The 17744-nt window shown below is 35.8% G+C and overlaps 1 protein-coding gene across 3 annotated transcripts in view; it reads left to right on the top strand.

Moving 5' to 3' along the window:
* The window catches only part of shank3a (SH3 and multiple ankyrin repeat domains 3a), a 639129-nt gene that overhangs the window by 33115 nt on the left and 588270 nt on the right, over nucleotides 1-17744 (top strand). For all 3 annotated transcript variants that reach the window (XM_069192202.1, XM_069192204.1, XM_069192203.1), the window contains exon 2: nucleotides 15986-16117. The gene's annotated coding sequence lies outside the window, so the exon portion shown is untranslated. The remainder of the gene's footprint in view (nucleotides 1-15985; nucleotides 16118-17744) is intronic.

The raw sequence follows: 17744 nt of genomic DNA, 5'->3' as shown, positions 1-17744 counted from the left end.
TTAAAGTAATAAATAATCAAATTGAGCAATTTTCTAGACTTTGTGAATAAGTTATGGGCTTTTATACTGTATATAAAATATATATATATATTTTTACAGTTATTAAGGAACAGGTTATAAGGAGGAAATTCTCTTGGGCAACTGAGAATTGTGTGTACACAGTACGCATGCCTTCTCTCCGAAATATTGTACATAGGACTTGACATGCCTAAAATACTAACATAGGTCTCAATATTTTGAAGTTACTGGACGTTTGTTACATACAGTACGTAAAGAGCAAATAGTAGGGTAAATTCCTTTTGTGGATGAATAGCGCAAAGTAAAGATAATGTGGTCACAACTGTTTTTAAATGAAACTTTGTTTCACATGTGTGGCAACCCTTACATACAGTATCACCTCACACTTTCTCACTGTAAATAGAGAATAACTGTAATGGAACAAAAGGATCTGGAGTGTAGTTATTAGAGAAGGCATCAAGGGAGCACTCCGGAGACCGAGAAAGATAAATAAGTCAGGGTTCACATTCCTCACAAGAGCATTTGAGAAATTGACTTCAGCTATCAGTAAAATCATTTCTCACAATAAAAGAGACTGTATCAGAGAGTACATACTTAATCCAATAGCTGGGCTAGACTTGTAAAGTCACAGGGTGTGACCTCCAGCAGTGTTTTGCTATATAGGTTCTGAGATGAAACTCTGAAATTTTGGTAAAAAAAACAAAAGTAAAACTGTCTCTAGGTTCTGAGGAGAAAACGTTATGTTTTTGGCAAAAGCTCAAATCGCCGTACATTTTTTTCCTATGCGACTGCTGCTGTGTTAGGGGCAGAAGTATTACAGGATTAACACCTGTTCATTGCCAAATGGAACATAGCAAATAGGGTAATAGCAACAAGGAGAGTAGAAAGGTGTGGACAGAGGAACGAATTTTGGAAGGAAGGCTTGAAACAGCAGGGTTGGCCCAATCTCAGCTGAATACCTACTTTCCTGATTTAAGAAAATAAGGATTTATTAAATATTGGTCCTCCAGAACACATTATCCCTGCATCTCAGTCTAAAATGAAGAATATGGAGGTGATATTTGATTCAGCCTTGATGTTTGACCCATACTATAAAAACATCATACTTCATCTGAGGAACAATATGACAGACTACTTCTATATTGTGCCTGACCTTTGCTGAAAATCTAGCCAACACATTTGTGTCCTTCAGAATTGATTACTGCAACATTCTGCTCATTGGAGTATCTAAAACAGTGCTCAACAAATTCACAGCATGTCCAGAATTCATAGCCAGAATGCTGGCCGGGTCTCATGCAAGTGATCACATTACTCCTGTCCTGTCCTTGCACTGGCTTCCTATCAGATTTTGTGAAGACTTCAAAATCCTCATGTTTACCTACAGTAAATGGCTTGGCATCTCAGTACCTGTCTGACTTACTATCGTCTTACTCCCCACCTCACAACCTTCATTTGTCTGATTCAAGTCTCCTGTTTGTCCCCTGAGTTTGTCTACATACTGTACTATGGGTGACAGGACCTTCTCTTTCTGTGACCCAAAGCTCTGTAATTCAATTCCCAAGGATATCAGACAGTCACCTTCCCTGAGTGTGCTTTCAAATCCAGACCCAATACCTTCTTCTTCAGAAAGGCTATAATTAAATTGGAAACCCTTGTTTTTAATTGTACTAATTCTGTTACCTCCTCTTCTTGTACTTTTTCTTACTTTAAAGTGCTTTAAAATCTGCTTTTAAAGGTGCTATATCAAATAAAGTTTACTATTACTCTGAATTTTTATTTGTATTTAATTGCTGATCGGCACAGTTTAGTGTGATTATTATAGAGGTTAATAACACAAGGAGCACTGCGTATATGCAAGACTGTTACAGTAATACACTGTAGCGGAGAGGCTTATTAATAAGGCACAATTAAGTGTTTCTGAGCTTTCCCAAATTAGGCCTCATCTCTCTGTTCATCTCTGTGGTGCAGCCACAAAGAAACTATTCATGCAGGCTGATTTAAGGTTTCCTTTGATTTAAGGTTTCCTAGGACAGCTCCCAAAGGGGGATGCACTTAGCTAAGCCTGGCTATCATGATCAATGGTCATCCATTGGCGCCTATCTGTCTAGGGAGTGCCAGATGGACATCTGGACTGCATTCCTAAGTGTCAGGAGTAAGTGACTCATATCTCACCTTCATCAACCAATCAGGGACTGGTAGGGCTGAGTAACCCACGTGGGACTCTGATGCCCATGGAACTTTCAGCCAATCAACGAGCTGAAGTTCCTCCAGGTAAAAACAGGCAACACAGAGAGCCTGGGAGATTCAGTAAGATTCAGGAGAATTCTGAGACTTTTCTAAAGGAAATTCAAAGGAGAATTCCAGGGCAGGCCGGCCCAGGAGCAGAAGGCTCCCAAGGGCAGGACATTCTCGCAGCGCACCTCCTGACCATCCTGAGACTCAGCCCGGACAACCACGGAACGGCCAGTGTGTCCAAGTGCCAGAACTTTCCTTTGTTCTAAGAGTCTAGAGTGGAGGTTGCCAGAGAGTAACCAGAGGATCCACCCGAGGTGAGCACCAGCAGCAAGCCTCGTGAACAGGTCGGAACTGTGGACAGCTGAATCACTATTCAGAGCTAGCTCATCATCAGGAACGAACCGGTCCTCTTCCTGACTTGCTGGGACCCACAGTCATCTTTTCTCCTGTGCACAAACTTTGCTAGTTAAAGCCAACACTAACTAGCAGGTCAGTGAGCATCTGCAGTGCACCGTCGCAAGCCGCACAGCACAGCCTGGCACCGAGCCAGAGAGCGCGGATTGGACAGCAACAGCCTGCAACTGTTTCTTTGTGCCCGCAGGAGATCTGAATCCCCAGAGATTGGATGAGTATTCAACTTCAATGCATTACAGCTCGAGAATTCAATTGTTATCCCAACCAGTTGATATCAATTTAATTCCTAAGAGTTATGTACTTGTTTTGAGTATCTAATGTAGACGTTATAACCAAGTTCATTTACCAAACGGTCTTAATGAATGATATACTGAACGTATGTCCTCTTGATATGTGTAACACTTTGTAACTGACTGAATATATATCTTTTGTAACCCTCTCGATAAGATCTGTTAGTTTTACATGCATATTCTATGTATTAATAAATGTATCCTCGTGTATTAGTACCTGTGTGTGCGCGTTGTTTGAGTTATGTCGCATGGTTGGATTCTAAAGCCATCAAAAGAATCAACTTTGTGATTTACTGCTACAATTAATAATTGTCCCAGTAAATGCCCAAACCCTACAGAACTGGTGCCTTCAGAGAGCCACTACATTTACATTTTGGCTATGGCAACATTACAACACCAAGGACTCCTGCTTCATGTGTGAGACTGTATGCAAGCTCAGATAATGCACACATTAAGTTCTTGCTGATGGCTCTGACTGCAATTGCCTCATAGGCCTAACAAGTGGACTTAGTGAGCCAGACCCAGCCCACGGTCTGTATGTTTGACTGCTGTGCTGTAAGCTCATAGGTGCCTGGCAAGTTCCAGGATTTGCTGGAGCCTGCAACTTAGGGAACACCTTGGTAACTCTTGATGCACAAATGAGAAAACAGTGTAGCAGTTTGTTATGTATTTGTGATTTGATTATGTTACCTACAGGGAGCTTGCAAGCATTGCTGGAGATGAGCTGAGGAGTTTACATCCCTAACCAGAAGGTTTACTCTTGATTTCCCTGCGAAGAGTCTGTAGAAGGCAGATCTGTTGCTCACAGACAGACTACGATTAGGCCCTGAGCCAGAATGGCTGCGGTGGGCCTAGCAACTGGGACCAGGTGTGCATTGTTAAGCCAGGCACACCTAGGTTTTGTAACTGCAGGGAAAGCAGGGCACTAAAGTCAAAGAAAATTGTGAAAAGATACTGTTAACCTGTTGAACTGAAAGATGTTTTGAGTTTCATGCAGTAAAAAGGTCTTCACACACTTCACACAAACTTTAATGGGCTTTTTAGTAAGTCTCCAAAAAGGGTACAGGATTTGTTGTTGCAAATAATTGCAAAATTATTTTCTGTCAAGAAAGAGGTTGATATTTACATTGACTTCATGATCATAAGACAATATACAACTACACAAAACAGTTCAATGTCTAATGCCATTGTAGTTATGGACTATTTATCCATTTTCCCATTTGAATATGTACATGAAATCAATTAAAGCTAAATAAACAGCAATAAATAAACAGCAATAGTATTATTAATAGATTTCACAGTATACAGTATATGTTTCAACACTCTAACTAATTAAAAGAGCCCAATAGTTCTGAGAAATCTGAAAGCATAATTGTCCAGATTGTGTTTCCGATATTAATTTCTTTATTAAGATTAACTCAATATGGATAAATAAAAGGTAACTGCCCAAATTCATTAAAGGAGTTAATTCCAGCCTAATTGTAGTTTGCGTGAATATTGATTAATTGATATCCTTTCTTTAAACTGTGCCCTAAAAGTGGCATAATTAATTCATCCTTTTTAAATAAACTGAATTAAATTTCTGAGGAGAAATAGTCCCTGTTTTTGCCAAATACTTCATCTCAGTTGTTTGCAGAGCTGTATGTGGATAAGGCTGCAGAGAAAGAAAAATGCATTGAGTGGTTTGCAAATATTAATTTTACATTCAACTGTTGTTAATGCTTCCCCTTCTGTAATTTATTAAAATAGCTGAATACTTATTAATTTTTCATGACTTGCTTGGGGCTTTCATTTAATCTTCAGAATTTTTTTCAATATCTGCTGCAGAAAAAAAAGATTGAGATCCTTAAAGTGTAAATAGTTTAAGTATTAGGAATCAATGCAATTAATAACAGGGATCTCTTATTTTATGCTTTTTTATGCATTCATGTCAGATCAGTAAAAAAATAAAGCTTTTAAAAATGTTTAAAATGTGAACTGCAAATATAGGTATAGTTGTACTATGTGTATTGTGCAGTAATGCAGAATTTTATTAAAAATGGTTTGTGATCATTAACGTTTAAGTTATCTTGGAATAACACACCTGGATTAGAATGGAAGCTGTATCCTCAGCATGGGGGATCATATCTGTTGAATCAATCAATTCTGTCCTTCTTTTGCTACAGTACTTGTAAAGTTTTGAAAATGATAGAGCTGCAGTATACTGATAATTTAGTAATTATTGTATTTTATTCATATTGTGCTTTTTATCCTTAAGGATCCTGTCAAAGCACTTCATATATGGGGGACCCTCTTTATCAAATACTATAGGACAGCACCCACTATGAAGAGACACAAAAGTTTCATCAATTGAATTAAAAGGAAACTTTAGGTAGGTCTGACTGTTAAAGCTGAGAGGGAAGTTTAGCCATTTTAAGTCTACATGTTCCAGGACTAGGTTTGATGTGTCATACTTATAACAACATTTGCTACAATACAGTGTACTCAGTCATCATGCTGATAGTATAGGTTTGGAAATTGTGGTCTGAAGGTAACAGTGGTACAGTGTACCTACTGGTGCTCCAGCACGGATTGCAATAGGATTCCATTATAGACCAAGCTTAGCCATTCCATTACAGACCGATGAAGAAGAACTTTTATAAAATAATAACATTTTAAAATGCACTCAGTATGAAATTTAGTAAGAGGCCTCCAAAGTGAGCACCCATGCAAGGAGTGAACTGGTAAGAGTATGACATGGAGGCCAGCTGTAAATTTGGAAGAGCTGCAGAGTTGACTAGCTATATCCCAGTCACTCCACTAATAATAATAATAATAATAATAATAATAATAATAATAATAATAATAATAATAAAAGTTATTTTATATAGTGCCTTTAAAGGTGGCTTCTCAAAGCGCTTTACAGGATGACAATAACAATAAATAAGAAGACTACAACAATAAAAAATAAAATTTCACAAGATAGGACACAATTATAATTACAACAATACAACAATAATAATAGAGGAGACCATGGAAGATGGTATTAAGAAGAGCAGAGGGGTGAAGAATGGAACCAGTTAAGTAAAGGCTTTTCTGAAGAAGAAGGTTTTGAGTCTGGATTTGAAGGAGTTTAGAGAAGGTGACTCTCTAATATCCTTGGGCAAAGAGTTCCAGAGCTTGGGGGCATAGCAGGAGAAGGCCCTGTCGCCCATACAATCTAGATGGGCTTGGGGGACAGTAAGGAGGGCAGAATTTGAAGAGCGGAGGTTGCGAGGTTCCATACTAAAAGGTATTGTATGGAAATGAACAAAACGCTAACACTTAATAAAAACAGAAAAAAACATCTGAAATCCATGTGTTTGCAACAAAGCGCATAATTAATGTTGCAGACTCGTGGCACAAGGTTTTGTTATACAACACAAAATTGAATTTTTTTAATCTAAATGCAATACGCTGCATTTGATGGAAACCCATCATGATGCATCAGTCAATCAACACTAACTCTGCTGTAAAGCATGATGGTGGCAGCATTATGTTGTTGATCTGCAGAAAAACTATTGTAAACCTAAAAACAAATCACCTTTCAGCAAAACCACAATCATACATGGACACCAGAACCAAGCAACTATACAATGGAACATCTTAAGAATTAAAACATACTGTCTACCTTGAGTAGCCCAGACAAAGTCCTAACTTGAATCCTATTGAGAATCTGTGGGAAGAGATGAAAACCTCTGTTTATAAGCAATCCAAGCAAGTTTAGAGAGCTGAGGCAAATCTGACAAGAAAAATGGCTAACATTGCACTATGCCAGTGTGCAAAGTTGGTAGAGATTTACCTAAAGAAGATGGCAGATGTAATGGATGTAAGTTCACAGATCTGAATACTTATCATTATACTTATACAGTATTATCCTTAGAAGTCATTGATTTGTGTATTCAGGTGTTGAAATTATTAAATATTAAAATTTAAAATGGTGTTTTGTAATTTTCACCAAAAGGGACACCGTAGTAAGGATCTAAATGCTTTTGTATGGCATTGTATAAAAAATTCTAAGAGGTGTAGATACTGTAAGTTCAGTCTAATGGGCTGAAAAGATACAGGGTCACAGTTGAAGGCTGAAAGAGAATTCATTGAGAACCGAGAGTATTTCTTTACACAGAGAACCCAGCCAGGCAGCTGAGGGTCAGACATGGAGCTCCTTAAAGAAATGGCTGAACAGTCATAAATTCCTGTAGCAACTAAACCACAAGGCAAGAAAGTCGGGGCAAATGTTTTCCTCTCATTTGCGGTCTTTAACATATTTCAGACCTAACAGGTGAGATGAAGCAAGCTGATTGTACACAGGTCCTTGAGAACATTTTTTAGTTTGATAATGTATTTCCTTTGGCAAAACAATAAAGGGGGAGTGAATAAACTTTTTTTGTGACTAACCCAACAGGTTACATGAATCTTTTAAATTTCAGCATGAAAAAGAGAAATATTTCTCTGGTGCCTGTGTAAAACAATATTTAGGTACTGGATGTACTGTAACAGTGAATATTTATACAATTCCTCTGAGTTGGCATGGCTCTAGAATTGTATTTGGTTGATTATATAAATGCAGAACAGTTCTGCATTTGTAGGTCTGATGAGGGAGCCGTTTTTCTCTCCAATTTTAAAGTTACATCCATCGCATCACAGTGTGTGCTCTTTTGAGCCAATGTTTGTTTTGCTTTATTGAGAAACTACAAAGTGAATTCAATCCTCCACAGTAAGGGAAACAATTGCAAATCTATCAAGAAGTGAAGAAGCAGTAGGAGAGGATGCAGCACTAATAAAAGAGATCAATTTCTAAGTACCTCTGAAACTGCAAGGAGATGGTGTCTCCATTATGCTCATACTGGAGAAATTAAATTCGGAAGAAAAAAAGAACCCTTAAAGGAGACTGCATACACAAGAATTCAATACAGTCTGAAAAGCAAGAATTAATTCAGATTCATGAAAGAATAAAACACACCTCTCAACAGGGAGAGTGACTTTCATGATATATATCAAAGGAAAATCCAATCTGTAGCTTGCATAACCTCATAAGCAAACAGGTCCACATTCTTTTTTAAAGCTGTCTTATTTTTTTTTGGGGGGGGGGGGTGAGGGGGGTGCTTTCCTTGCCCAAATGTAATAATATTTAGCAGATGTGAGAGGATTTGACTAATTTTGTCTGTCTTTCAATTTACTAAAGAAGTGGGTAGACTATACTGTACTTGATGTTGATTTTGACAGATTGCCATGTGGACCCAGCTGGACCTCCTTGAACATGGCTGTAGGATAATCAATAAGTGGGACTTAACACTTGTGCATGAGAGATTGTCTTAACCTAAGACGTGGTAAAATATAGCAATCTGTAATGCAGTCCAGCACAGAATGGGCTCAGAGATGCTTTAAGGATTTATTGTCAGAAAATCAATAAATCATTTAACAAGTTTTGATTCCAAATTGAAATAGATTTTCCTACGCTACATTACAACCGTAATGAAAGGGGGTTTAAGGTAAACAGTTTCGGATAAACACTAAGGAAAGGAGTGCTTCTTAAATCTCAGCACTACCAAAAAAAAAAGAAAAAGAAAATTAAAAAGAAATCTACACATTCATCTCAAAAAGCTAAATAGCTATGAAAATAATGTTATGAAAATAATTATTTTTATTGTCTTGCATTGTGAATAACAAACAGAAATAGACTCAACTTTTCATATTATTATTATCATTATTGTCATCGTTTATTTCAAAAGGGGGATGTGTTTCACTGAATGATGGTAAAAGCAAAACACACTGGGCACATAAAGAGAATTGAACAAAGAATCCAGGATTGGATTGTTGGTTAATGAAATAAGCAGAGCATCAAGAATGAATTTGGATTTGGTGACCGCAGAACAACCTTCAGCCAGTCATCATCTTCTCATCTAATACCCTTATTCCAAGCAGTGTACCTATAAATTTACCTGAATTGCTTTGGCCCTCACTTCAAAATGATCTGTGAAAGCTTGGGTGATGAGTCAATATTTTTTTGAGGGATAAAATTCTCCAGGAAGAAAATTAGACAGGAAGGAACACTGGTAGTAAATACTAAATCTTTCTTTATTCACAATCCGATAAATAAAAAGGCACTGAAAATTCAAATAAATGGCAAGTGAAGACATGAATAAAACTAACCAATTTTAACAGCTGACGACTGTACACCTTGGATTTTTCCCCTAATAATAAATGTGAAATATAGAAATAGATTTTATATGAAGCTGTTGTCTTATATAGAAAAAGAAATATATTAACCAAAGTAAATGAAAAAATGCTGTACAGTATGTGAAGGTAAACCTGATCAATCACCAAACATAGGTGTAAAAAGGAGAAGCAGCAAAAATTGTGCTGTTTTGTTGTATCACACTGTGATGCTGATTTATCATACTCTCTATTATTGATCAACATAACAAAAAACAATTAACAATGAGAACAATGTTGAAGTATAGGAAACGTAACAGAGATTTAATTTTACCATTTGTTACATTAGACTGTAAGGGGATTTTAAGACTAAGCTACTGTGCAGTACCCTTATAGGGTCAAATGGATAGAGATATTAACCACATACAATAAAACCCTTTCACAGTTAAACTGTTTTTAAAGGCAAGTCAGTCTAAATCATGGGATGACTTTTTAGAAGCAAAGCAGAATAAAAAACCTGTTTGGATGGTTCTATTTAAAGACATGTTATTTTAAAGTAAGGAGTTATCACATCAGGCTTTATATTTTGAAAATTGTGCTACCAGTTATTTATAGATACCATTCTGTATGTTTTCCTACTGTATGTTGTTTGAATCAATGAATTGATTCGTGTGATCACTGTTAATTTTATGCACAGAAAACATAACACACACTTTTTGTCATCATTTTGCTGGCTATTGTTATTATGATGTGTCTGCTTCCCTGCCCTTATGAGGCAAAAGGTTTAGAAGACAACTGAGACCTCTATTGGCAGGAGGTGGTATGATAAAATTGCCACCCACCATGCAAGGGGTCCAGCCCTTTCAATAGGTTTACATGCTCACTGAAGACGTTGGCAACCCAGGTATTTATCCTTTGTACCCACCTAGACCTAGATGTTCTTATATTACGTGTTCTCACTTCTGTTGTGTTTTTAGTTTATTAACCTTTTGATAAAGGTGAATGTGGGGACACTACCTTGTTCTCCATACCAAAGTGGTGGCTCTGTGACTAAGGATCTGTGCCTGTGGCTGGAAGGTTGCTGGTTCAAATCCTGCAGCTACCGGAGGAATCCTACTCTGTTGGGCTCCTGAGCAAGGCCCTTAACCTCACCTGCTCCAGAGGTGCCATACAATGGCAGACCTTGTGCTCTGACCCCAGGCTCTCTCCCTGTCTGTGTGTCTCATGGAGAGCAAGCTGGGGTATGTGAAAAGATAATTCCTGATGCAAGAAAGTGTTAATAAAGTGATGTTATTCTAATTTTGTATTCATGATGCAAGTAGAAAATGCTAAATCTAATATTTGAAATGATTACACAAGGAATAATATTTTTGTATTACAAACATGCAGATTCCATAACAAAATATATATTAAGAATATTCAGTATTTTGGATACTACAGTAGATAAATATTATTAGCTATATAAATGCACAGTTTCTGCTTAAGCCAAACTACTTCTTATTGAACTAAACAACTTCCACTTTTATGAAGTAAAATATTGAAGCAATAAGTATTGATCGTGGTAAAGACTAAAATTATGCAAGAGTGCTTCATCAAATTTTAATATTTACTGTAGCAACCAAATGGTTATGTAAGAAACATCTTAGCAGCTTAGAAATATGTGCAGAGTATTTTAAACAGCGGTGTTCAGTTCAGTCATGTTTATTCTCTGAATTATTTACTACATGAGAACTTTTAGCATTATCATGTTTTAAAGTGCTAAAGGAGATTTAAAATGGATGTATCTTTAACAAATAAATGTAAATATGAATGTAAACATACTATTACTCCCTTTCTGGTTTTCATTTCCTCACAAGTGTTCCATAGCTTTTTGACTGCTTTGTTTTTACTGCGATTTAATCTGAGGGACGAATTCTACACATACTGTATAATAGCCATTATTAATCACCAAATATTATTGGTTCCGATATTAATTTTTACATTTTTAATGTCACTGAGTATATTTGCCTATAATTATACGTTTGTTTTATATACAGTACACATGACCTGAAGAGATTAAAATACATTTTTATTTTATTTTATAGAAACAGGTTACCAATGACAAGAAACCCCTTAATACATGCTTGTTCTGTTGCTAGTAGCTAATCGATCCAGGATCTCTCACAGATCTCTTTATTGATAGAAGTCCAGGGAATCTGCTTCAACAGCAAGGTTATTGCCCATTGTGCTCTAATCTGCCACACACTTTTATATATTGAATTCCTCATAAAAACATACCCCATTTACCAATATATAAAGTATAACTTTGATAATTTATACTACTGAAGCTGAGACCAGTCTCATGTCACTCAATTAATACTTTCCATACATAAAATTGTATTTTATAGGGATTAAATTATTTTAATATAACATTAATAAATAAAATAAAAAGTAATTCAGAGCAATAGAATTGGTTGGACATTCCTGTTTGATAAAGGTACTATGAATGGACAAAATTAATATGTTTAATAAACAATAATACATCTTGTCTTAGGTAGCCTGCTCCTCCCTCATATTACTGCAGTACTTAGATATTTTTATGATACGTGGTTATCTGTGTTTATGTGTTGAAAGAGTTATCAATTTTCATTAAAGCCTGCAGTCTTGGAATAACATGATACGTAATACTGGGAAAATATACAATATCTGAATATACCTATCACTTTATGTGGAAGTAAACTGTGAATCCATTCATTTATATATGTAGTCTAATCTAGACTGCTTTACAAATTAGTACAAATTAATGAAGATTTCCAATTTAACTGTATGCTGTAAAGTGATATTGAAAGGTGAAATATTTAAATTTAAAAGTAATATTGAAACATGAAACATTTCTTGTCACAAGACAAGACATGTAGAAAGCTAGAAATACCTCAGCTAAAATTCTATTGTTATCTCCATTTTTAATGCATTTTGTTACATGATTCGGTAAAATAACATTTTATTGGCTATGTTACTATTGATCATAGTGAGGTTAATTAGGCTAAGACCAGCAAGGAAAAGGTTTGACTATCTCCAGTTGCCCTGCTTCCTGAAAAACATCCTGAGGTTTCAGCTTAATCCAATGCCTTACACAAGCAGGAAGTATGACGAAGTCCAGAAAACTATTTGAGTTCTGTTTTTAGAAAACAGGCATAATGGAAATCATTGAGGTTCCTTCAGTGAGGTTCCTAACACATGAGTGAGGATGCCATAACATGGAAATGGTATTCTTTATATGCATTCTGTCAAATGATTGTGAAATATAATTGAATAATGCTGATAAGTAAAATTTCAATGTCCATCATCTCAATATTTATGTTAGGCACCGATTGTCACAGATGTCTAATAGAAACAGCACGGTGATAATCCTTTTTTTATGCAATTTTTGGATTTTATACAAAACATCACAATTCTATTAGTTATACTAGGTTATTATGAAAGTCTTAAATTGTGCATGCATGTTTTTAATTTGACACGAAGTTTAATGGTAATAAACAAGTGACTTTCTGGTGAATGGATTGATTGAACTATGCAATTCTAAATCGTTATTTTGAGTATATAGCATAATGGTGCAGTGGTTAGTATTGCTACTGTACGTCACAGTGTTGGGGTGCTGGGCTCATTTGTGGACCTGGGGTGCTATCTGCGTGGACTTTGTATGTTCTCCCCATGTTGGGTGGGTATTCAGTCCAAGTGCTTTGTTTTCCTACCACAGTGAAAAGACATAGTGGGAGGTTAATTGGTTTCTGGGAAAATTGGCCCAGGTTTGAATATAAGTGCGTTTGAGTGTGCCCTGCAATGGACTGGCCCACTGCTTTCCAGGAGAGGCTCCAGCTCCTCCATGACCCTGAATTGGATGAAGTTTAGAAAAAATATAGATTTTAAATATAAGAAATGGTACATATATAACCCAGGGTTTTATTTTTCATTTCTTTTATGTAGACTAGGCAATCATTTATCCAACGTTGTTTTTGAACTAAAATTATTTAAATTATGTTTTGCAGAAAAGGTTGTATGTTTCCTCCAAAGTCACTATTGAATCAAGAAGATAATACATAATATGATTCCTATTTCATATCATACTTAGTCTATTCAATTACTTGAATATCTATATACCATTATCACCAATAGCTGGAACTATCCATCTGTTCATCTGAAAACTGATTAGTCCAATACAGGATGTAACACCAGTCCATCTCAGTCACACATAAAAAGACACATACATATGGGGATCACTTAAAGATTTAATCCAGACAGCCTTTGGACTGGAGGAAACTGGAGGTCCCACCAAAGAACCGTGATGTCATGGTGAGCACATGAAAACTCCAAAAGGACAGTGTCCTAGACTATAACTGATACCACGACCCAGGAAGAAACAGCCTCATCACCTTAACACCCTTTAATTGTCAGAATCACTAAAAAATCATTTTTCAGCAGAAGAGAGACTTCTGAACTATCACTAGTCTTTGGGAATTTCAGGAACTGACATTGAGCTTCAATTAATCATTTTCAAAATCAGCATTATTTTACCGTCAACTATCCTACACTTCTTGGATTTTGCTGAGGATTAGTCTTTGACAGTATATACCCCATGGGCTCTGAAAAGAAAAGAAAGACCTAGGGGCACAAATGAAAGTTTAAAGCAGGAGCATTTTGGACTGAGAACAGAAAGTAACTTCTAGTAAGTATGGTGGGTGTCTGGAACAAGCTGTCCAACAGCTTTGTTGAAAAATAGTTTAATCGTTGTATTTGGGTGACACTTTTATCCAAACAACATTTTACCTGTATAATGTATACATATATTTTACATACAGTAGCTGGGAATTTAACTAAATCAATCTATATTTACAGCAGAAGAGCACCACCCAGCATTTGAGCCTAAAATCTTTCAGTTACAAAGTAAGTCCATCCATATATTTTCTAACTGCTTCATTCAATTCAGAGTTGTGAGATAAAGCCAAATCCCAATTACTGCTGATACACAAGCTTATACCCTGGGACCAATTTAAAAAATGACTGGATAAGATCCTTAAATCAATAAGATACAAACAAGCCTGATAATTATTAATATCTGCCTCCTGCCTTTGATTGACATTAATGCTCAATTTGAATATCACATGTTTTGCTGACTTCTTGTGTGATTAAGGGTACAAACTGCATTACCCATATTTACCTTTTAAAATTAGATTGATATATCCATGGGATCTGTAACACTTGCTTTATTAAAAACAAGGAAGAACCTGAGACAACGTAGATGGCCATGGCTCGCTGTCCAGCAGTTTGAGACTTTGTGGCATTGAGGTACTTGTAAATTCGTAGAAAAGTAACATGTATTTCTTCTGAGGCTGGGATTTGATCCACCAACTTCTTTCATCAGACTCCCTTCCTCTACAACCACAAAAAGCTGGTTGTGATGAGTTTGCACACTTTTCAGCTCCAGAGAGTTCCATCATCATGATAAGCTCACACCGTGAGCATGATGCGAGTATGATTTAGAGCCAAATCTCTACACCATTACAGGCTGACTTTGTTCCAGATGCTGTGGGGTTCATAATGTAAAAAAGGTACTTGGTCCTCATGTGTTGATATGAGCTTTATAATAAGTGACTCGGTGATTCTACCATGTGGGGCTATGAAAAAAATGTGATTTTGATGGTGATTAGAAGTTAAATAAAGAATAAATGTAAAGGGCTACTGGTATGCTTGAAACTCAATATCATGTTGCTTAGTTATTTAATGTATTCTGTACCATAGTCATCTATGTGTGTCTGACACATACAGTACCACTTGCAGAAGACAACAAGGTGATGCCAAAAATGTCCTAGCCCTTTGGGAAGATCATTATATTCAAACTGGGAACAGGAGGCACTTCTTTACACAAGAGTAGTGGCTGCACAAACTGCCCACCCAAGAGATTGAAAGTGATTTCATGGGATCTTTCATGAAATGGCACAAAGAGATCCTTGGATCAATTAGCTGCAGTCAAACGAGTGCAAAAGATGTACTATATTGAATTGATTTATTTTGTTAGTGACTTTATGTCCTTACTGTATGTTATAATCCGAGCAATGTTAGTGTTGGGAAATTATCTTCAAACCCTATCACTGAGTAGGTGTTTTTCTCACATTAACAAGCGGCTACACAAGGATGGTATAAATTTCAGATTCCCATTCTTTTGCATCCAGCATATGAGACTTATAGACACTTTCAGAAACATTTGTGATGCAAGACAGAGTACTTTCCTTCCCAAAGTCAAGCAATGACAGCATATTGCTTGCTTCTTCTTTACCAATTATAATTGTCTACCTAAAAACAAAATCCATCTATAAAGAACGAGACAAGGAAGAATAACATCACTTATTAGTTAGAAGAAGTGATAACAGCAAAGCTTAAAAATATTACAATTCTCCAATTCCCTTGTCTACAAAATCAGTCTAATCAAAATGAGTTTTCTTTCAAACCACAGTAATGTATTAATTATTCACTGAAATACAAATGTCAGAGGAGGTCTAAAATAGTTTCAAGAATTTAGTTTTTGTGTTCAAAATCAAATTAAAATCGGATTCAAATTCTGGTGAATTGAATCTGAAATGCCATTCATTTTGGCTTCTTGGCATCATCTAGAAAGGCAGGCTGTAAATAACTGAACTATTTTTCTGAAGTCAGTCATGGAATAAGCATGAAAGATACAACACCTTTTTCTGTTGTGAAGACCAGCAGGCTTTGTTACTGAATGGGTTCGTAATGTGTTTCGAGTGCATTTCCTTTGGCAGTTTCCTCTTCTCTGGACTTCCAGTTATTAATATGCGTCTGGTGTTTTGCGACTGTTCCAGGCAGGATTCAGAGTTTCCTGGACCTTTTCAAGAGAGGTTCACAGATTGAAGATTGAGCAGTGAGAGAAAACAAGTTTTCCTAATCCACAGGAACAAAGTAACAAGTCTGGGAATGCCTCTTCTAAAAAACTGGTAAGTTAGCTAAATCATAGTTTTAATTCACTGTTACGTTTATGGTATAGTTAATGTAACTGCCGTTTTCAGATATGGAGTCAAATAACTTTAAGGTCCTTATCTTATCTTGTGAAAAAATGAAACCTGTTGAAAATGTTTACTTCCTAAAGAGTTTTTGCTTCAGAATTGTTCCTTAGTCATCTCTGAAACTTTGTCGAAGAGGTAAAAGGGGTTGCAGATTTATTGAAAAGGCAATGTTGATTGCTTTTATTTATTAGAAAGTATTCTTTAAAAAAGCACACTTAGATCACCTAAATTAATCTGCACATTAAATACCCTGCTAGCATGTCTTTTCTGTGTTTGACTGATGGAGAACAATTTTACATCTCATTTCTTTTGTTGGGTACAGAATGTAACAATTGTTCTAAATGGTACAGACTAAGGCGTTAAAGCAAAGCAAAAAGTCAAAGTTACTAAAAAGACCATTAAATTACATGAGACATCTCACATAATTAAACATTGAGAATAACTACATTGAGGTAAAATAGTGAAGTGCAAATAGTGTGATTTTCCATTGTATTTCCACACTGTTATAAAACTATACCATTACTAGTTATACTGTACAACTTAAGAGCCTTTTGTCAAAGATGAGATAAAATCTTATGGTTTGTCCTTCTTTTGTTCTAAAATAAACTTTTGATGGTTTCTGTAGGTTGTGTTTGCACTTCTTTCTTAATATTTAAATGGGAGTAAATTAATTCTGCATTCCAATCTTTTTTTATACCCTAACCTGGAGTTTTGATTTGATAACCCATTCCTTATCCTTTGAGTTGTACTCTGTATCAAGTTTGCCTCTGAAGAAAATGTCAGGGATTTTTAAACTATTTGTTTACATTCAATAAAACAAGTTTGTGTTGTCCATGTGTGAAACACTTAGTCTTGCTTTTAAGTCACATAAGAAGCAAGCCATAATGTTTGTTTAAATTAACTGCAGGATTTACTCATACATGTGCATACTGTATATTTTATCATCAATGCAGACATTTCAAATATCTTAATTTATACTGAAAATAAAACTAAAACTAAAACCTGAATGAAAGGTAAATCTACTGCCCATTTCAATTTAAATAAGGAGGCTATGTCAATATCAGTCTGTAGTTAAAAAAATATTTGTGTAAGAGTATTTCTGTCAGAATGTGTTAGATAAACAATTAATTATATATCCATTTATTCTACAGGATTATAGAATTATAGAAAGGACAGTTCCTTAAATTGTGAGACTATGGATCTTTTGTTCTCAAGGGGGCATGTAGCTTCCTGGAAGTTTTTTAAGTGACATCCTTCATGTAATACTACAACATATGTTCTAGTATTCCAACAGGCTTGTTTGTGAAATAAAAATGCTATCTACTGAGAAAGAATAAAAAAAGAAAGTTAAAGGTACAAAATGGGATTTTATGTTGGTGTTAAAATCAATGTTTCAAGGTTATTCCTAAAATCCAAAACTAATGTGCTAGCGTGGGGAATTTACTCAGAACAAGTAGATGTGTTTCCTCTGAATGCTTGTTTTTGCGTTATAATCAGACATAAAGACAATACAAGGAATACAGTATCTTACACTTAATCTATCTTCTGTTTTATTGAT

The sequence above is a fragment of the Lepisosteus oculatus genome, chromosome 7 (assembly GCF_040954835.1).
Source record: "Lepisosteus oculatus isolate fLepOcu1 chromosome 7, fLepOcu1.hap2, whole genome shotgun sequence".
Taxonomy (NCBI): domain Eukaryota; kingdom Metazoa; phylum Chordata; class Actinopteri; order Semionotiformes; family Lepisosteidae; genus Lepisosteus; species Lepisosteus oculatus.
Note: the sequence above shows the minus strand (reverse complement) of the source record. Positions and strands in the feature narration are given on the sequence as shown.